Here is a 21015-nt window from a genome sequence, read left to right as displayed (position 1 = left end):
CCGTGGCTCGCATAAGCGCCGTCCCATGGAAGAGGATCATAGCTTTCCTATCCTTGCCCACCTGCAACAACATTCCTCCCAGATGACGAAATGGACGTACTCCCTCCTGCCCTGTCTCCTCTACTGGAGCGTGACTCCAGCCCTCCCACCTGTTGACCTCAGCTCAGCCACCTTGAGTGTCCAGTGTAGGATTACAGGGGACGGGGTCTTGTCTGCCTGTCTCAAGTGGCTTTTTAAAGCAGAAAGGATCATTAGCACAGAGGTTCAGGTCAGTGTGTGTGCATGTGTGTGTACTGTTTTCCTGAAGACCACACCTGAGAGCCTGCCTCCCCTGACCCGCTAATGAGGTTTCCAGAACAGCAGAGAAATAGTTCCTCCCATCATGGAAAGAACCAGTCGCAGAAAAATCTCTGGCGAGACAGAAAGACCCGAACGAACATAAAATGGACATTGATTTAAGGCAGATGCTGGCACCACACGGGAAATGAGGAAAGGGAATGTTGAGGATAAGCGGTGGATTCTTGTGAAAGGAAAGAGAAAGCAAAGGAATAAATTAGAAGGCCAGGAATTGGCAGCCAGGAATTTGTCTTGGAGGAGGCATAACCATGTCAACCAGACGTGTCAAAAAACAGCTTTGGGAGCAGTCGGAAAACACAAAACTCTCACAGCAGTTGAGGACTGAGCCCATACTCGAGCCTCCTTCCCTGAGCTATGAAACCATCGCCTCCCTACTAAGCAGGGACCGGGGCTCAAGCTGTGCTCACCCGGGCACACTTCACTTACAGATAAATGGCATATCTGTCATGAAACACGTAGGCTTAACCGAAACGTTTAATGGCGGTATTATCCACACCGAGGCTGTTGAGTTGGTTTTAAATGACCCTTTGCATTTTGAATGGTATTTGGAAACAGTGCCAAATATAGCAAAATTTTTATTATAAGACTGGGGATGAAGGAAGGGAGGAAAAGAGGATGGGGAACCCCAAGAATTAGCTGGATTCTGCAGTGGGGCTCTCTGTGTTTGCCATCGGGGTAGCGAGGAGAGGTGATGAGTTGCTGTCCCCACGTGGCAGCTCCATTGGCAGACGTCACTGTGCTGGTGGCCTGAGTCAGCGAGTGAGTCAAATCCCACCACACCCAGGAGGGAAAAGGAGTGGAGTCTGAGAGCATGGGTGTGAGTCATCCTGGGGCCTGAGCGGTGCTGCCGCGTGGTACTGTCAACTCTACAGCCCACTGCTGGGCCCTCCGAGGGTGGGCAAGTGGCGACTGAATCTGAATAATCTTCAGCCCTGTTTAAGTTAACCATTGCCACCTGATTTCTGGCCAGCCAGCAGTTTTGAAAATGAGTGTGGATGCCTTTGTTAATGAAGATTTGATAATGGGGCTCTGGGTCCTGGTTAACTGTGGACATGGGGTGTCTGGTTGGGTTTCTCAGAGCGGCTCAGTATATGTCAGAAATTATAACAGCAAGTGCTCTTTTATAAAGGATCCTATGGCCCAGCTGCAGAGGTGTGGGTGGTGGGGCACCACCGTGTGATTCTGGAGCCATGCAGGAGGCCCCAGTTAGACCCTGGGTCAACCTGGATATGCCAAGCATGCCCCCAAGTGCCCGTGATCCTGGCTGGTTAGGAGGCTGGGGAAGGATTGTGACTTGCCAAGACCCCATCAAGGGTACCTTTCTTTCTTTCTCTCTCTGTTTAGAAAGAAATGAAATTTAGTTAAGTATTCTATGGATATATTAGCATTAACGACCTGGTAGGATTTATAAATATGTATAAATATTTAATTTAATATATAAATACTTAATGTTAGTAATACTCTCTGTATCTGTATATATATTCATAGTGTAAATACATACAAAATTGGTCACTACAGCTTTTTTTTTTTTTTTTTTTTTTTTTTTTTTTACTTTTTTCTATAAGGTATGTGTATTCACCAGAGAGAGTTAGAGAGAGAGAGGGAAGTGAGAAATCATTCCCCAGAGGGGATGGCCAACCCATAATTCCTCTTCTCTAGTCTCCTCTTAAGATTTTGGGCATGCATGCAAATGTACCTAGAGTGATTTTCAAGATGTTGGGTCTGGAACTTGAACTGTGTAGCCAGCCACGTGGGATCTAACCCCTCAACCTCCACACCACCAGCTGACCCCCCTACAGTATTTTTGTTGCAGCAATAAATGTCCAACAATAAATGGCCAACAGTAATAATATCACTTAATTAAATGATGATGTATCTGTATAATAGGATATTAAACACTACGGCAAGAGGAGAGTATTGATGCATATCAACATGCACGCTATTATTAATTGCTGTTATTTCTTTTTTTTTTTTTTTGGAGAGGTTTTCGCTATAGGGTGCGTGCGCTCGCCAGACAGACAGAGACATAGAGACAGAAAGCGAGAAATCACCCCCCAGGGGGGATGGTCACGCCGCAATCCCTTCTCCTCCATTCTCCTCTTGGGATCTTGGGCATGCACGCACACGCGCCCGGTGTGAGATTTAAGCCACCGGGTCCGAGACGCGAACCGTGGTCGACTACATGGGAGTCCAGCGACATAGCCATTACGCTAACTGCTGGTTCCCTAATTGCTGTTATTTCTGACCAGACTTAAGATACGCTAAGTAACAGGAAATGATGTGGTACTGAAAGAGAATAATAAGGTCTCATTTATGTTTTTTTTTCTTTAAAAGATGTAACTATAAATCTATAATAAGGTTGACATAGTCCCTGGGGAAGAAGTGGGGGAAATTCTATGGGTTAGGATCCGGAGAGGGACTGGCGAATTGATTGGTGGAGGCAGAGAGGTGTAAGAGGATTGGTTTGTTAATTTTATATTTTTGTTCTGTATCATTTAAAATATGTCAGACATTAAAGAAAAATACAATCATCGTGTCTAATATTCAGAAGCCAAACTATCATTACTAAGTCATTGGATGCTGAAAATATACTTTAAAAATGTTTCCAAGTTTCCATAAATAAGAATTCAAGTGCCACAAAGCAACTTTATGGTTAGTGTTTTCATACTGCCATGTGTTTTCTCCTTAGCACCATTTTCAAAGAATTGGGGACATTTTCTTTCTAGATATTTCCTTTCTCAATAATTAGACTATCATTGATCTAATAATAAAAGGAAGCTATTAGATCCACTGTGTGCCAGATATTACTCATGCTCGAAAAATTTCATGCCCGGGGGAATATATAAAAAGCCACATCAATAAAAATAGAATCCAATTCACATTGATTGAAACAGTATGTGCCAAATAGCTGCTTTTACGGGAGAGACATGGCAACGCCTATCAAGACATCTCACAGCTGAGCCTCAGAGAAGGTGACCCCTCCTTGGTCCTCCCCTGCTCAGTGCATGGCCACCACATCCTTCTGGTCATTTGGGGCAGGTGCCTAGAACTCATTATTGCTCCCTGTCTACACGAAGGTGCAGCCAGCAGAGCTGGTGGCTCCACTGAAGGGACCTAGAACTTAACCCATTTTTCCTTCCCCCAATCTTTCTCCAGACCACACCATCACCATCTCCTGCCACTGTGGAGTGTTCTCAGTGTAGCAGACAGAGCGATCCATCTATCTGGGAATGGTTTATGTCATTCTCTACCTCAAAGCCTCCAGGGACCCCTAGTGGGCTCTGAGTAAAAGCCAAGTCCTTGTGGCTGACAAGCATGACCTGCACTTCCCCTCCCTGGATCACTGACCACCCATCTGCTCCCCTTCTTCCTGCCCTTCTGCAGCCACCCGGGTCAAACTCTTCTTTCAGACAAGCTTGTTCCATCCTCTCTAGGTCTTGGATTTTCTTTTTTAGAATTATTTATTTAATTTTATCATTATTGTTGTTCTTATTTTAATTCATGAGAGAGGTAGGGGAGGGAAGGAGGGGGGATTAGAGAGGGAGAGAGAAAGTAAGCCACCAGGTCCAGGATCCAAACCACAATTGGTCGTGTGGGAGTCTAGCACTGTAACCACCACAGCACCTCAACACCTGCTGGGCCCTCCGTTCCCCTCCAGTTTTTATTCAGTGATTCTCCTTGGTGAATCTTCCTAACTCTGCTACATAGAAATTCCTTATTTTCTTTTTCATGTCACAAACACAATCACATTCTGTATTCTATATATTCATTTTGTTTATTATCAGTAATCTACAGCTCATCCAGAATATAAGCCCAAGAAGGGCAGGGATTTTTGTCTGTTTTATTCACTGCTCTGTCCCCAGAACCTGGAATAGCATGCAGAATGTCATACATAGTCCATAAATATCTGTGAAATTCATGAATGACTGAGAGGGATATGAGTGGGGTCTGAAAGGCTGCAAGTTGAAGTTGAAGAGATGGATACACAAGTGCCCAGCTCCTGAGAGTGCCATGTGGGAATTGTAGACTTCACACAATAGAAAACCATGGTGGTAGTAGTCGGGGGCGGGGGTGGCAATACACACATTTATAACATATATATAAATATATATACAGCATAAAGAATGCAATGGGGGGACCAGCAGATGGTGTAATGGTTACATCGTTGGACTTCCATATAGTCGACTGCAATTCAAGTCCCAGATCCGGTGGCTTAAAACTCACACAAGACACATGTGTATGTGTGCTGAGGAACCCAGGACAGTGAAGGAGAGGGGATTGCAGCGTAGCCATCTCCTCTGGGGGATGACTTCTTGCTTTCTGTCTCTGTCTCTCTCTGGCAAGCACACACACACTATAGCAAAAATCTCTCTCTAAACAAAAATAAAAAAGAATGCAATGGGAGTAGGGGGCTGGCAGAAAAAAAGAAAAGTTAAAAAAATTTTCGATTTTACCATGAAGTGAAGAAAATGGCACCGATTCCAGAGACATTCTAGAGTCGAATTCATAAACCACAGTAGTTAAACAAATAAGGAAAATTAAATGAGGAAGGTGAATCTGAAGGACGACCCAAAGGTAACTCTTGAGTTTGGCATGTGCTGTAGCCATTAAATAGTTAGAGAGCTTGACCTCAGAGGAAGTGAGAGCCTACAGTGGTGTCTTCCAGGAGAAAATGCAAGCTGGCCGGCTGCCAGGCTGTCTAATCGATTGTACGCGCGAGTCCATTTTCAAATCTTGTGTGAGTGACTTCCTGCAGCAGATGGTGGCCATGCTAGCTGTGATCCCTCATGCAGTTCCTTAAAGGCTCTGTCTGCATGATACTGAAACATCTGGAGGAAAACGAAGCATCTGGGCCATTTTTCGTGTGTTTACATGACACCGTGCATCTTGACGTTGACTACATCTTTTGCTTTCTATCAGAGTGTTTGATATTTTGGAAACGTTGCTTTGGGCCCACTGCTGAGGTATCACTTAAGAAATTGAAAAATCACTACAAGCGTTAAGCGTTTTAATATGGATTGAAATCTAAGGCAGGAAACACAGGGAGAAAAAAAATAAGCAATTCATACGTAGATTAGAGGCACTTGGAACTTATTAGGTAATACTACAAAATGTCAGGATACAGTGCTTCAAGGTCACAGAGGAATTTAATGAACATAAAAAGCTATTCATATGCTGCTAAATAAAAGAGAGGAAGAAAAATAACAGTTAAGTGGATGCTGACATGGTACTCGCTAACAGTGCATAAGGTCAGATCACAGACCCCAGAAATTCAGGCTGCATTTGTTCTATAAAAGCGTCATGGGCATATGCTTTGAACACAGATGCACTTTATTTGAATACTAAACATATAAGAATATCCTTGGCTTCTGTAAAGAAATGTGCTTCCTCCATTTATCCTGAGCCATGTGGTCTTCTCAGACAAACTTTCATTTTTTAACTTTTGATAGAGACATGAATCTAAGAAATGTTTCACTTTTCTCTTCCATGTATTACAAGGAGAATTCTGCCATAATAAGGACAGAAAACAGGCCCAATGATCAATAGCCATCTCCTGGCCCCTGCACAGGTTGTAGTTGTGAGGGTTGTGCTCCTGGGACTGTCCAGGTCTACCAAGAAAAGCTACAAATCCAGCTTTTTATATAAAATCTCCTATTAAAAAAGATTAGCAAGTAAATAAAAAATGTGAAAGTGCTGTATATACAAGAAATAAAACATCTGCTGGCTTGAGTATAGGTTGGAATTCTATGTTAGGTCCAACCTGGTGGTACAGTTGATTGCAAACTGAATTGCAGCGCTGGAAGTCACATGACCAACCATGGGTTCAGATCCCCCAGTCAGCCTGAAAGCACACCACGTGTGTGTATGCATGCCCAGGATCCTCATGAGCTGGAGGGCTGGGAAGAGGGGTCATTGAGTGATCGGATTCTGTCAAAGTTGCTTCTTTCTCTTTCTTTCTCTCTCATGCAATACAATCTCTATAACATATTATTTAAAAATGAGTAAATAAACAACAACAAAAAGAATTCTGCTTTAGAGTTTTCAAAACCCTTTCAAGTCCGTTCTCTCACTTGACTTTATAATAGCCAGGTAAAACAGGTATTGTTATCATTTTCCTTTTTTTGATATGGTAGTGACCTTAGAGGATGAAAGACTTGCCCCAATCCCATTAATCCAAGTCTTCTCAAATCTAAATGTTTAAACCCAAATTTGGATCTAGAGTTCAAACTTAGATCTGTCTGGCTGCAATGCCTACACACTCTCTTTATTTTGGGACCCATCTTTGAAACACTTTTGCCATCAAGAAGTATGATGAATTCAAACAATTATTATGCAATACTTCAGAACTCTTCAAAATCCGACTCTATGAGGAGAAACTAGGAGGGTAGAAGAGAAAGTGCGTAAATACAGTATTGCCGAGGTTTTTCTACTACTGAAATAAATGAGAAACAGATTTCATTAAGATCTTAAAATGGATTTTTACTAAAATCTATGCTTCATTAGTAATTGTTATGGTTTGAGTTAGCCCATCTTCCCCCCAAAATGTTGAAGTCCTAGACCCCAGTATGTGACCTTATGGGAAACAGGATGGTTGCACATATCATTCGTTAAGATGAGGTCCTCAATCCAGTCCACCTGGTGTTCTTATAAGACTCCTTATGTCCTTACGTGAAGACATTGGTAGAGAACACACATGATGACAGAGGCAGAAATTGGAGAGATACGGTTGCAAACCAAGGAATGCCAAGGATCAACAGCTATCATCAGAAGTTAGAAAGGGGCAAGAAAGGATTCTACCCAGAGTGTCGGAGAGACCCCAGTCTACCTGACACCTTGATCTCTGACTTCTAGCTTCTAGAACTGTAAGAGAATGAAATTTCTGTTCTTTTAAGCCATGAAGTTGGTGGTGCTTTGTTATAGCAGCCCCAGGAAACTAATACATTAATCGTGGAAATGCAGATTGAAAGAACAAAGAGGGGCCGGCAGGTGGCGTGGTGGATAAGGGCATTGGACTCCCACATGGCTGATCACGGTTCGAGTCTTGGACCTGGTGGCTTGCTTTCTCACTCTCTCTCTCTCTGTGTCTTTCTGGTCAAATTGACAAATAAGATGAATGAATAAATTAAATAATTATTTTTAACAAAGAAAGACATAGCACTTCCTACCCATAAAATTTATATCCACCAAACTTTCTAACTGACTAAATTAATAAGACTAATAATAACATTGCAAATAGTAGTGCGCTGGTAAATATTCAACAACCGTCTCTGATAAAATGATTAAACCACTTTACAATGTATTCTGGTTGGGAAATCGCATTTTGTATGCTGTGATGTTCAGTGAAAGAATGTAAAATAATTTTTTTTAAAAAAAAGGAAAAATAGGGAACCAGCAGTTAGTGTAATGGCTATGTCGCTGGACTCCCACGTAGTTGACCGCGGTTCGCATCCCGGACCCAGTGGCTTAGAACGCCAGGTGCGTGTGCGTGCGTGCCCAAGATCCCGAGAGGAGAGTGGAGGAGAAGGGATTGTGGCGTGACCATCCCTTCTGTCTCTCTCTGTCTGTCTGGCGAGCGCACGCACCCTATAGCAAAGACCTCTCCAAAAAAAAAAAAAAGAAAAATATCACTCTCCAATAGGATATGATCATGCTTCAATCTTTTTTCCTCCATTTCTCCATCACATCAGGATTTCAGGCATGCATACCCATACATCCAGCATGTTTTTGAAATTGTTGTCAGAATTCAAACCATAGTTGTGTAGATGGGTTATGACTCCCTATGAAAAGCTGTGCTACAGGGCTGGCCCAGAATATGATATTCTTAAGTCTTTTATTTTTATTAAATTTTAAGTAGAAAGCAAAAAAGAAAATAATTTTGTATGTCTATGTATATGTATGCTTATACTTATTTGAAATTTTGCTGATATAAAAGATATGCAGCACACAATTTAGAAATAATAGTAAAATATGCAATAGTCTGTTAGTTCTGTATTACCATTGATTCTCATTGGTATCTACATATTTTTGCTAAAATCTTGAATCTGTAGCCAATCTAGATGTAGTTGCGATTGATGAATGAGTATAGTTCTAAAATGAATGTTGGCTGATATTTTAACTTGTGTTAGCAATGGAAAAAAAGGTGAAACAACGAAGCCATATATACAAACTTCACTTTATTCACTTGCCAAAGATGTGAGCTAATAGTTTGCTGAATTGAATAATACACTTTAAATACTGGAAAAATATTTTCTTAAATTTTTGTGTTATTGACAGTGTCACAGTTATGGGTACAGAATACCTTAAGTTTAAACTATATTATTACTATTGTCACCATTATTCTCTGAACTCCGAACAACCAACAAGACAATAAATAAAGCACTGATCTTTTAGTGGTTGGCAACTTCCTTGACTGTTTTAATACTACCACTGTGTTACCAGAGAACACTGATTTGTGAAGAGATGTGTGAAGTAGCACACCATTCTCTGTATAGCAGCTCCACCTTTCAGAGTCAACAGGTATAAATAACCTCCAAAGAATTAAAGATAGTAAACTGTTGTAAAATAATGAGGAAGAGGTGACTTTTGAGGTTTTTTTTTATATCATTTGTTTTTAATACAGTTTATTTCATTGTAATTTTATATAATTAAATTTTTAGTAAAGATTGTGTTTAACAACTGCCTTGCAAACTCCTGGAAATCTAGCAATCAACTCTCATTCATAATGTAAAGTGGGCCCAGCATAAATGCTGGCAAGAATCCAAAAGAAATGGACCTCTCTCTGTTGCTGGTGCTGTGAGATATTTAGTGCAGCTACTCTAGAGTGAAGTTAAAAAGCATGTGGAAACAGCAAAAAGTATGTGGGAAAATGGAATAAAAGGAGGAGTTTATTTTGGTACAAACAAATTCTTAAATCCACACAGCTTTTTCGTAGTATGCTTTTCTATGAACTCTTTGAAGGCCCTCTTACATCTGCTCTACAAGGTAACCTTTTTACCTCTAGAGAATGAGTATAGTTCTAATGAATCTTCTTTTACATGTGAGTACAAGAAGATATGTACTAGGATGTTTATCACAGCATCTTTTTACAATGATTTAAATATTTATCTTTAAAATGACACCCAGAAGCTACCTTTCACTGTATTTTCTATTTGCTTAAATTAATCTCCCCCCCACCCGGCACCAAGAGGTTTTTGCTATAGGGCACATGCACTCACCTGAGAGACAGAAAGCAAGAACCACCACCACCCCCCACCCCCCTACCCTCCCCGCCAGGTGAGATGGCCACACTACAATCCCTTCTCCTCCATTCTTCTCTCAGGATCTTAGGCATACATGCACATGTACCCGGCATGAGTTTAAGCCACTGGGCCCAGGACTTGAACTGCAATCGACTACATGGGAATCCAGCAACATAACCATTACACTATCTGCTGGTCCCAATTTAATCTTTTTTAAAAAAACACATCTTATATATCAAATTGTAAAGCTTCTGCAGAGCAAAGGAATCAATCAACAGAGTGAAGAAACAACCTACAGAATGGGAGAAAATATTTGCAAACCATACACCTGATAAAGGGTTAACATTCAAAATATGTAACAAACTCAAACAACTCAATGGTTAGAAAACAAGTAACCTGATGAAAAACAAAGAACCCAAGTAGAAACTTTTCAAAGGAAAATATATACATGACCAACAAGTATTTGAAAATTTTTAAACATGCTAATTGTTAGAACAATCTAAATGAAAACACAGTGAGATACTCCTAGCACATGTTAAATGGCTGTTATCAAAAGAGATAAAAGGTAAAGGTTGGCAAGAATGTGAAAAAAGGAAACTCTTGTACACTGTTGATGGGAAAATAAATTGGAACAGCCATTATGAAAACAGTACAGAGATTCCTCAAAGTAAATAAGTAAATAAAAATAGAACTATCATAGGATACAGAAATTCCACTTCTGGATTTATACACAAAGAATATGAAGTCAGTATGTCAAAGTGATATCTGTACTTCCACGTTGATTACTACATTATTCATAATAGCCAAGATATGGAATCAACCTAAGAGTTCCTCAATGGATAAGTGTACAAAGAAAATGCAGCACATACACATATACAAATTAGAATACTACTCAGGCTTTAAAAGATATCCTGTGACTTATGACAATGTGTATGAATGCAGAGGACATTGTGCTCAGTGAAATAAGACAAGCACAGAGAGACAAATACTGCATGCCCTCACTTAATGTGAAATTTTAAAATGATGAATTGACAGAAGAGATTAGAGCAGTGGTTACCAGAGACTGAAATGTAGAAGGATTGGGGAGATTTGGGTCAGAGAATATAAACTTTTGGTTACACAGGAAAAATACATTCTGGTCATTTATTGTACTTCTTGGGGACAAGAATTAATGCCAATCTATTGAATACTTGAAAAAAGTAATAAAATAGTAGATTTTAAGTCTTTTCATCACCCAAAATTATAAGCATATGAGCCCATGGATATGTTAATTACATTGGTGTGTGCATATATAAAAATATGCTTATATAGTATATATTTATACAATAAATATATTTTGTCCCAAAGTAGACAATATATATTATATAAATATATACTATTTTTGTCAATTTAAAAAATGAACAGTTTGCTTGTGGATGATATGAAAGGGCATTTGTCAAAGGGAAGCTTAAAACCATAAAGCTGATCTTATGGGTGATCCATCCTGTCCTAAATATTTTGATACTTCCATCACAAATTATTAGCATACACTGTACTTGAAACTTCTCATTTTGGGGGGAATGTGACTTCAGGGAGTAGAGGAGGTAAAGGTGGGAAGAAGTAAGGTATAACATATAATTGAGCAGAAAATAAAACAAAACAATATGGTACCCAATTTTTTTTTTTTTAAATCGTGTACCTATCTTTACTTGGGCATCAATTTCCCCTTTAGAGAGTGGGTCTGAGTGTGTGCGTGACCCTGGTTCTCCATGTTGTTGCCTTTGCAGCCTTGCTGACAACTTCTCACTGGAGGGCCACTCAACATCCCACATCACGCCGTGTATGAAGAGCAGGCTTTGGTCCCCACCCAACAACATCCTTGCAAAGTGGTTTCTCAAGGTCAGTCTAAACACTTGTAATAACAAAAACTGGTGACCTCATAGAGTAGCCTGTTCTTTTTTTAATAGCCCTAATTATTTGGAAGTTCTCTCATTGAGTAAGAATCTACCTCCCCATAACATCAGCCCATTCCTTAGACATAATATCTTGCCCTCTGAAGCCATAATGTCTGGATTCAGTATGATAACTCATACACTGGTGAAAACAGTGCATTTCCTGTCGTTCTTCCTTTTCTCACTTGGGACAAACATTTTCTATGTCTTTACTAATTTCTTGTGTATCATGGTTCCTGGGTTGTCAAGATCTCTTAAGTGTGTGGTGTCCCAAACTTAGTCCTACTCTGATGTTTAAATAGCAAGTCAGAATGAACCATCCAGTCTTTGTTGTTTTAGACCTTGTGGAGGGCCTAAACATTGTGTTAAACAAGAAGTAAGCTAGGGTTTGGGGCCACAGGAAGATTAGGCAACGCTGATATCTTTTTCTAAAGAGTAATGAAATTTTCTATAGCTCATGAAGGAATCAAAGTATATTCTTGCAGTTCAGTAGTTCTCAAGGTGCAATTTGTAGACCTCAGAGGGTGCATAAGATTGAAACTAAGATCTAGTGGATAAAGAACTGGAGGAAGGGAATCATGGCATGACCAGACCCTGCAGAGGGTGCTTTTTCTTCTCTCTCTTTCTCCTTCTCTGTCTGTCTCACTCACACCCACAGTATCATGAATGAAAGGAAATAAGAAAGAAAGAGTAAGAGAAAGAGCACTGCAGAAAAAAGAAACTAATAGATGAAATTCTCTGAGGCCAGCATGAGCATGGTGAGGTGACAAATGGGTAGAGTCGCAAGGTTTCACAAAAAGAGAGTCATTTGATTAAATTTTAATTTCAGATCGCCATTAGTGTTTTTTTGTGTTAGAACGCCTCGGGATTGGAAGGTGGTGTGTCTTTCTCAAAAGAGAAAGACAAACGATGCTGAAAATAGTGGATATTTATATGCAAAAAAAAAAAAAAAATCTAGACAGAGACCTTACATCTTCCATAGAAATGAACTCAAAATGAATCTCAGACCTAAATATAAACCACAGAATTATACAACTTTCGTAACTTTACATTTAAGAAAATCTAAGTGAGTAATATTAGGTGAATAAAATTAGGTGAATAATATTAAAAACTTTTGCCCTGTGAAAAATGCTACTGTTGAGAGAATACAAAGACAAGTCACAAACTGAGAAAATGTTTGAAAAACATATATCTGATAAGGAATTTTTATCCAAAATGTACAAAGAACTCTAAAAACTCAACAATAAGAAACCAAACAAGCAAAATTAAAAAATATACAAAAGATCTAACATTCACCAGAGATGATATACAGGTGCCAAATAAACACATGAAAAGATTCTTAATATCATATCAAGGAACTGCAAATAACAAACTATGTACCTATTAGAATGGTTAAAATTTGGGACCAGCAGATGGCATAATTGTTATATCACTGGACTCCCACGTAGTTGACCATGGTTTGAGTACCAAACCCATGGCTTAAAACTCATGCCAAATGCGTGTGTATATGTGCCCAAAATCCTGAGAGAAGAATGGAGGAGAAGGGGTTGTGGCATAGTCATCCACCTTGGGTGGTGATTTTCAACTTCTGTCTCTGTCTCTGTCTGTCTCTGCAATGAGTGCATGCACCCTATAGCAAAAATCTCTCTATAAAAGAAAAAAAGGGTTAAAATTTAGAATGCTAGCAAGGATAGAAAATGACAGCAGCTCCCATTCGTGGCTGGTAGGAATGTAAAATGGTACAGCCACTTTGGAAGACAGTTTGACAGTTTCTTACGAAGTTAAATATAATCTTGCCATATGAGCTAGCAGTCATGCTCCCTGCTATAGACTCAAATGAGTTGGAAACTTATGTCTACACAAATACCTGCTCATGAATGTTCACAGAGGCTTTATTTATAATGAAACATAGAAGCAAAAAAGAGAAAGTGAAAGGATAAATGAATGGTGGTACATTCATACAATGAAATATTACTCAGTGACAAGAGGAAACGAACTATTAAGGCTCAGAAAGACATGAAGGAATCTTAAATGCAAGTGAAGGAATCCAGTCTGGAAAGGCTATACGATTCCATCTAAATGACATTCTGGATAAGGCCGGATTCTGGGGACAGTAAAATGACCAGTGATTGTCAGGTGTTGATGAAAAGTGAGAGGGGAGTTCAGTAGGTGAAACATGGAATTGTTAGGGCAGTGAACCTACTTTGTATAACACCATAACCTTCAGAGATGATAAACAAATGTCAATAAGCACAGTATACATTTGCCAAAGCCCACAGAACTATACAACATAGAGTGAATCCTAATGTAAACTGTAGACTTCGGCTGCTAGCATGTTAACATCAGTTCACTGGTTGAGGCAAGTGTGCCACACCAATGCTAAAAGCTGCTCTAAAAATCAGCCTATGGGCCAGCTGGAGGCATAGTGGTTAAGGTGACTGGATCCTATATGGTCAAAGCATGGTTCATGTCCTGGACCTGGTGGCTTGAAATAATCAAAATCTACTAATTGAAAAAAAGTGATTTTAGGGGCCAGCAGGTGGTATGGTAGTTAAGGTTCTTGACTCCCACATGACCTACTGCAGTTGAAACTCTGAGTCTAGTGGCTTGAAAATCACGCTGGGTGCATGTGCATGCATACCCAAAATCCTAGGAGGATAATGGAAGAGAAGGGATTGCAGTATGGCCATCCCCCTGGGAGTGATTTTTCACTTCCCCTCTCTCTGTCTTTATCTTTCTCCAACAAGCTCATGTACCCTATGGCAAAAACCTTTAAAAAAAAAAAAAGTGTTTCTAAACTGAACATCCTCTATGATATTTGGCAACTCTAGGAACAGAGAAAAGGCCACTGTGGCTGGACTTTGGGGTGAGTGAGAGGTGGAGCAGGATGAGGTTAAAGAGGTGGAGAAAGGCTAGGTAACAGAGCACTTTGTATATGAACTCTGTAATCCAGAAGGAATTCTGATTTCATTCGATGTGTAATGAGCTGCATCTGGAAAGATGAGAATTTAAAAATTCTCTGTGGCTGCCATTTGGAGAGTGGATGGCGCCTGGACACCAGAAAACATTCACGAGGCTATTGGTCAGGTCAAGCAGGGCTAATGGTGGCTTATTTGGTGGCAGAAAAGTGGAGAGCTGTGGCCAGATCTCCAAAGTGGGAACAGATGAAAAAGTTTTGTGTAGACTTGGGAGTGGAAAGTGAATAAAAGAGAAAGACAAATACAGTCTTCATAGTTTTGCCTTTGCAACCATCTGTCTGGTAGTACCAGTCACCGATGTAGTAAAGACTAGGTACAAGGAGTCATGAGTTCTTTTCGTCTTTTCTTTTTTTTTAAAGATAGATTTTTGCTATAGGACACATGCGCTCACTGGAGAGACAGAGACAGACAGAGACACAGAAAGCAAGAAATCACCCACTGGGGCAATGGTCATGCTGCAATCCCTTCTCCTCCATTCTCCTCTCGAGATATTTAGCATGCATACACACGCCTGGCATGAGTTTAAAGTCACTGAATCTGGGACTCATACACAGTCAACTACCTGGGAGTCCAGTGGCATAAACATTTGCTGGTCCCCTTTTTGTCCTCCTTAAGTTTTAGGTGCCTATGAAACATCCAAGTGGCGATGTCAATTTCAGGGAGCCGGGGGATGATGCTACTAACTTGTGTTGCAAACAATGGCAAAGGAGCAGTTTGCATGGAGAAAGTTACTAAGTGGGTTTTCCATGTATTGAAATTGAGCCATGTGTGAGAGAGCCAGCTGGATTTCTTGGTCTGAAATTGACAAGAGAAGGCCTGGTCTGGAGTCAGCACCTGGCAGTTGCTGATACTGAGTGAGACTGTCTCCTGAGGCTCCCATATCATGTCACCATTTCTATTCGGCAACACCCGGATGGCTGGCGCGGGGATAAGCACTCTCTCAAGTCTGGCTGTTTCTCGCCCTGATCTATAACCCAGACCTCTTCTTTAGATTCTTACATTTTAAAACTAGGATTCCACTGCATGACACATGGAAGGGGGCAGAGCACAGGGCTCTGACACTGCTTCTCATTTCATTCTCTTTCCCAACTCTCTCTCCCTCTCTTAATCTCAGAGTGCTTTAGTAAGTCAAAGGAGTGGGAAGGGACCCGTTCCGTGTTGTCACTAACTCTCTGTGCCATATTATCAGTGAAATGGAACTTAGAAGTCATTTTGTCTCTAACAGCCTGTCTAAGGACTACTGTCGGTCTGTGACACGGCGCCCATCGAGGGTTGGGGGAACAGAAGTGCAGAACAAGCTGGCGATGTCCAGAAATATGATTTCAGCATGTGTATTTGTTCCTTGCTGTGGGTCCTTCTTCCCCATTCTGTACACGTCTCTACTTCCATCTCTCTAAATAGCAGTCTATTTTATGTCTCAGTGCACTCACAGAATTTCATTTTGGAGAACTCTTTCATCCTTCTTGAGATAGTTTCTCCTCACGGTTCTGAGATGGAGTTTCTAAGGTAAAGATTCTCTAGAAGTGCGATCACAATGAGTAGGGAGTTAAAATCTGGTTTTGTATAATGGCTCATGCTTTTATGAAAATATCGAACCGGACAGTTATCTGGGATCTGTGCAGAGCTATTTATTTTCTAAGTCCTTTCCCCACCAATATTCTTTTTTAGATAGATAGGTAGATAGATACGTTGGTGATAGAGACATAGATTATAAATAGATGGATGGATAGATAGGTGGATAGATGGGTAGATAGATAGATGATAGCTACATAGATGATGGATAGATGGATGGAAGGGTGGATAGACAGATAGAGCTGACAGATGGATAATAGCTAGATAAGCTTCACAGAGTCTCATACCACAACTCTCTCCCAGTCTTTCCCAGCCAACCAGTGCAGCATGTGCACCCCAGAGTATTATAGGTCAACCCAGGGACCAAACTCCGCTCTTTCACATGGCTCCAGCATTACAGAGTACTGTGATACCACTGTGTCACTGTAGCTGGGCCAGGATAATTTTTAAAATATTCAAATTTTAAAATCACTTTTAAATTGAGGTGTAACACCAATGAAGTATCAAGTTGCCTAGTTCCAACTTGTGTAAGTTAATTAATTTTAAACAAGTATGCAACTGTGTACTGCATACTTTTAAAAACTCTTTGGTTTTCTTTTCAGAATAGTAAAAACAAAACACATCACAGAAAATAGAGCTGGCTATGTTATTTGATCTCTTTAGACCAGCATCTTCAATTTTTTTGAAATCATGACCCTTTCATACTTTTAAAATTTTTTGAAGACCCTCAGACCACTTGGCTTTGTTTATGTGAGACGATAGCTAGCTAGAAGATACATCAGATATATATATATATATATTGGATACAAACTATACAGTAAAATTTAATTTGAGAACATTACAAAATGCAAAACTATACAAACACACATTTCAGTGAAACTAACAAGTAGAAAGGAATAAAAACCGAACCAAAGATAGTGCTGTAACAAACGAGCACATGTGAGCCTTACACTTCATGCACAAGTGCTTTCTGTGTGGGTGGGGGGGGTGACTGTCACTGGTCACCTGTGAAGGTTGAGGATGGTGACTCAATTAAACCAGCACTTATTTGACTTCATTTCCAAATGAAAAACACAAAGAGACATAAGTTTAATGGTAAAAAGACAAAAGTTTTTTTGTTTTGTTTTGTTTTGTTTTAAGAATGTAAATCAATTAAAAACTCAGGACTCAAAGAACATCTGACAGTGCTAGATGATGTAATTCTTAGAGCAGGGGCAAGGGCCATATCTCGTGGGCTTTCTTTAGAAGCTGCTTCCAGATCCACTGCTGGAGTAAGAATCACTGAGCCATGGGTGTCAGACTCCAGGGTTAGCTCCAAGGGAAAGAGGACGAAGCTGTCATAGTAGTGAAGAACTTTCGGAAGAAGACTGTAAGACTCAGCACCCCAAGCCATGAGCTATGGCAGTAAGCTTCAGGTGTCTTTGGGAGACCTAATAAGGAGGTAACCTCACCTGGGTTCTCCAGTTCTGACTCAGATGACCCCATGGAGAGAGAGGGAGGAGGGGGCCCATACAGACTGGCAAGTAGAAATTCTGGGTAGTACACAAGGCTTGAGGGGGCATTGCGGCTTATCTGTTATGTAGGCTGACTCTACTAGAGTTCTGAATTTATACTGTAGCAATAATATTCAAAAACAAGTAGACAGCAATTTGACATTGGCATTTGAATATAATCACTACATATTGTAAGCTATATATAGAGTTGCATATTTAACCTACTCCCATGGTGAGAGAAACGAGAAGATTTTTCTTAAGAAAAATATATTTCTTTTTGATGAGTTTTTTCATGTTCTGTCACCATGCAAAAAGAAATTTGGGTTCCCAGGGCAGTAAGCAGTAACAGATACACAAAATCCATCTGGGAATGCTTTCGCCAAAGCCAGATAATTAGAGTGCTGTTGAAAAAAAAAAAAAAGTGTAGAATTTTTCTTAACTTCCTGGTTAAGGTAAATCAGATCTAATTATATATTTTTAAAGTTTATTCATTTCTTTATTCCATGAGGAAATAAGAGAGAAAGAGAGAGGGGTTGAGAGATAACACTCCCAACAGGGTCTTGGCACCACAACCCACTGCTAAATCCCAGCCAACCCTAGACCATGGACTCCCACCAGCCTAGTGTACTCAGAGAGGGCTCTAGACACGAACCCAGAGCCTTCCTATGTGGGTGAGAGTACTTGCAGAGTGCTGTGTTTTACCACTATACCACTGTCTGGCCCTGATACTTTCACTTGCCAATCCCTACCCATATCCTTGAGATCCTTAACTAAAATTAATCAGAACCATAATTCTTAGAGGAAGAAAGAATCAGACTCTCTCAATGGATTAAAATATTGCATAGTTTCTCAAAATTATTTATAATTGTAACAAAAGTACATTTTCACACATTAAACTTCTCTCATAACTCATGGAATTCTTTTTCTTTTCCTAGTTATACCAAAAAAAAAACATATCCTTTTCTGTTTTAGAACATTTACAGAACGTGAATCTAATTATAATAATTACATGAAGGCTTGGAAAGCCTGGCCTACATCAAAGAAAGACAGTGTGCATTATCCCAGGGGACTGAAACATAGTGGCAGCCTCTAAATCCTCCCCCAAGCAACCTTTGAGTAAGAGCTGAACTGTATGGATGAGGTAACACAACTGAACCAACTGGACCACATCGGGGCTGGGGTTCGTGCTCCGTGAACTCTGTGTATAACGAGTGCACACCTCCTAAGCCCAGGCTGGGGGTGGATTGTGGTGTGAAGACCTTGATGGCTCTTTCTATCACTCTCTCCCAGAATAAATTAATAAACTCTTTTAAGATGTTTAAGATATGAGCTAGCAGGTGGCATGGAGGTTAAGGCAGCTGAGTCCTACGGGGTTGGCAGTGTGGTTCAAGTCCCAGACCTGGCAGTTTGAAAAACACGCTGGACACGTGTGTGCATACCCAAAATACTAAGAGCAGAAGGGATGTCAGTGTGGCTATCCCCCCTGGGGGGGGATATTTTTCACTTTCCCTCTCTTTCTGCTTTCTGCCAAGCACACAAACCCTATAACAACAATAGCCAGAAAAAAAGCCAAGAGATAATAGCAACAACAATACTGATAAAAAGTTGTAATGAGGGCCAGCACATGTCACGGTGGTTAAGGCTCCAGACTCCCACATGGCCAACTGTGGTTCGAGCCCTGGATCTGTTGTGATTCTTGCACATGTGGATACATGTCCAAAATCCCAGAAGGAGAACAGAGGAGAAAGGATTGCAACATGCCCATCCCCCATGAGAAGTGGTATCACACTTTCCCTCTTTCTGTCTGTCTCTCTAGCAAGAGCACACACTCTATGGCAAAAACTCTAGAAAGAGAAAAATAAAAAAATGGTTATGTAGACAGAGGACTCGCTCCATGCCATGAACTGTTTAAGCACATTCTATGCAATGGTTCTTAATCATGTGTCCAGGAGGCCTTGAATACCTTGCAACTGTTTTCTTTCTTCTCTGTCCCTTCTTTGTTTCTCAAGAAATCGGGGCCCAGTGACAGGACTTGAGATCTACTGCCTGAATGCAGAAGCTGTGGAGCTGGATCAATACTTCCATTCATCTTCTGGGTCAAGAGGACACAATGACAGTATAGATTAGGGAACAGAGCCGTGCTAACTTGGGGGGCAGGAGGCCAAAACAACAACCACCTCAAAAAAACTACAAATAAACAAACCATGAAGGTCAATGCTAATGAGCAGAGACTTGGCTTGTAACTAAGATTCTCCAAGGCTTTGAGGAACTTAATAAAATTAGATCATGTTTCAATGACTGGCATCAAGGCAAAGCTAAATACTAATAATGCAGTTAGTGCAGGACGCAGAAATTACTGTGCACGTAATTACAGATTTATGCAGACTAATGAACGGGGTGTTCTCCTCCCTCAGTTCTCACTGAACCTTTGTTTTCCTCTTGCGAGTTGCAAAAAAGGCCGTGTGTCAGCGATTCATCTATTTCTCCCCATTGGCTCATCAAGCAGAAATTAAATGAAGTGCTTAATGTGAATTTAAATATCAACATTCTGTTGAAATCGAGAGAGATACAGTAAGATGCTTAGTTGGCATTGCATTTCAACAAATGCATGTCATTCTGAGTTTGTTCATTTGGGATTGTGGAAAGAAAAGTTTTGCATAGATCTAAATTCTACTACGGGCACCGTGCCAATGTTTTTCATACTGGTTTTCAGAAAAATAGCATCAATCTGTTTAATCTAGTCTTTAAAAATCTTCATTATATGTCCCAGAAAATAATAGTCTCTTTAATCTCAAACATTCAGCCATTCAATTAATCTTTTGAACTCATCTTAAAAACTTTGGTAGTGGGGACCAGCAGGTGGCATGGTGGTTAAGGCACTGGACACTCCCACATGGCTGACCACAGTTTGAGTCCCAGACCTGGTGGCTTGCTTTTTCACTTTCTCTCTCTTTCTCTCTCTCTCTCTGTCTCTCTGTCAAATTAAAAATAAATGAATGAATAAATAAAACTTAATAAATAATTATAAAAAACACCTTTGGTAGTTTTATGTAGCAGGATAAACATTTGACACCCATATCAAGATATATTAAAAACCAAGCCAGAGCCAGCCCATAGTCTAGTGGTTAAAGAAGCTGGATCCCACATAGCCAAATGTGTGGTTAGAGTCCTGGACTCTGTGGCTTGAAAAATTTGCTGGTTGCATGTGTATACATGCCCCAAACCACCACCACCACCACCACCCCCAAAAAAAAGAGAATGCAAGAGAAGGGACTGCAGTGTGACCATGCCCTATGGCGGTTGTTTTCTCTCCTTCCCTCTCTCTGTCTCTCTGCCTCTCTCTGGCAAGCACACATACCCTCTACCAAAACCAAAACAAAACAAAATAGAAAAGCAAGGCTCATCTTGCCAATCGGTCTGTGTTAGATTCACTCGTGGAGTCTCA

The 21015-nt window shown here is 40.4% G+C and overlaps 1 protein-coding gene across 2 annotated transcripts in view; it reads left to right on the top strand.

The window, feature by feature from the left end:
* The window catches only part of PSD3 (pleckstrin and Sec7 domain containing 3), a 521964-nt gene that overhangs the window by 39688 nt on the left and 461261 nt on the right, over positions 1-21015 (top strand). For both annotated transcript variants that reach the window (XM_014593412.2, XM_014593413.2), the window contains exon 4: positions 11363-11474. The gene's annotated coding sequence lies outside the window, so the exon portion shown is untranslated. The remainder of the gene's footprint in view (positions 1-11362; positions 11475-21015) is intronic.

The sequence above is a fragment of the Tupaia chinensis genome, unplaced genomic scaffold (assembly GCF_000334495.1).
Source record: "Tupaia chinensis unplaced genomic scaffold, TupChi_1.0 Scaffold140548_1, whole genome shotgun sequence".
Lineage (NCBI taxonomy): Eukaryota > Metazoa > Chordata > Mammalia > Scandentia > Tupaiidae > Tupaia > Tupaia belangeri.
This window is presented reverse-complemented; position numbering and strand designations above follow the sequence as displayed.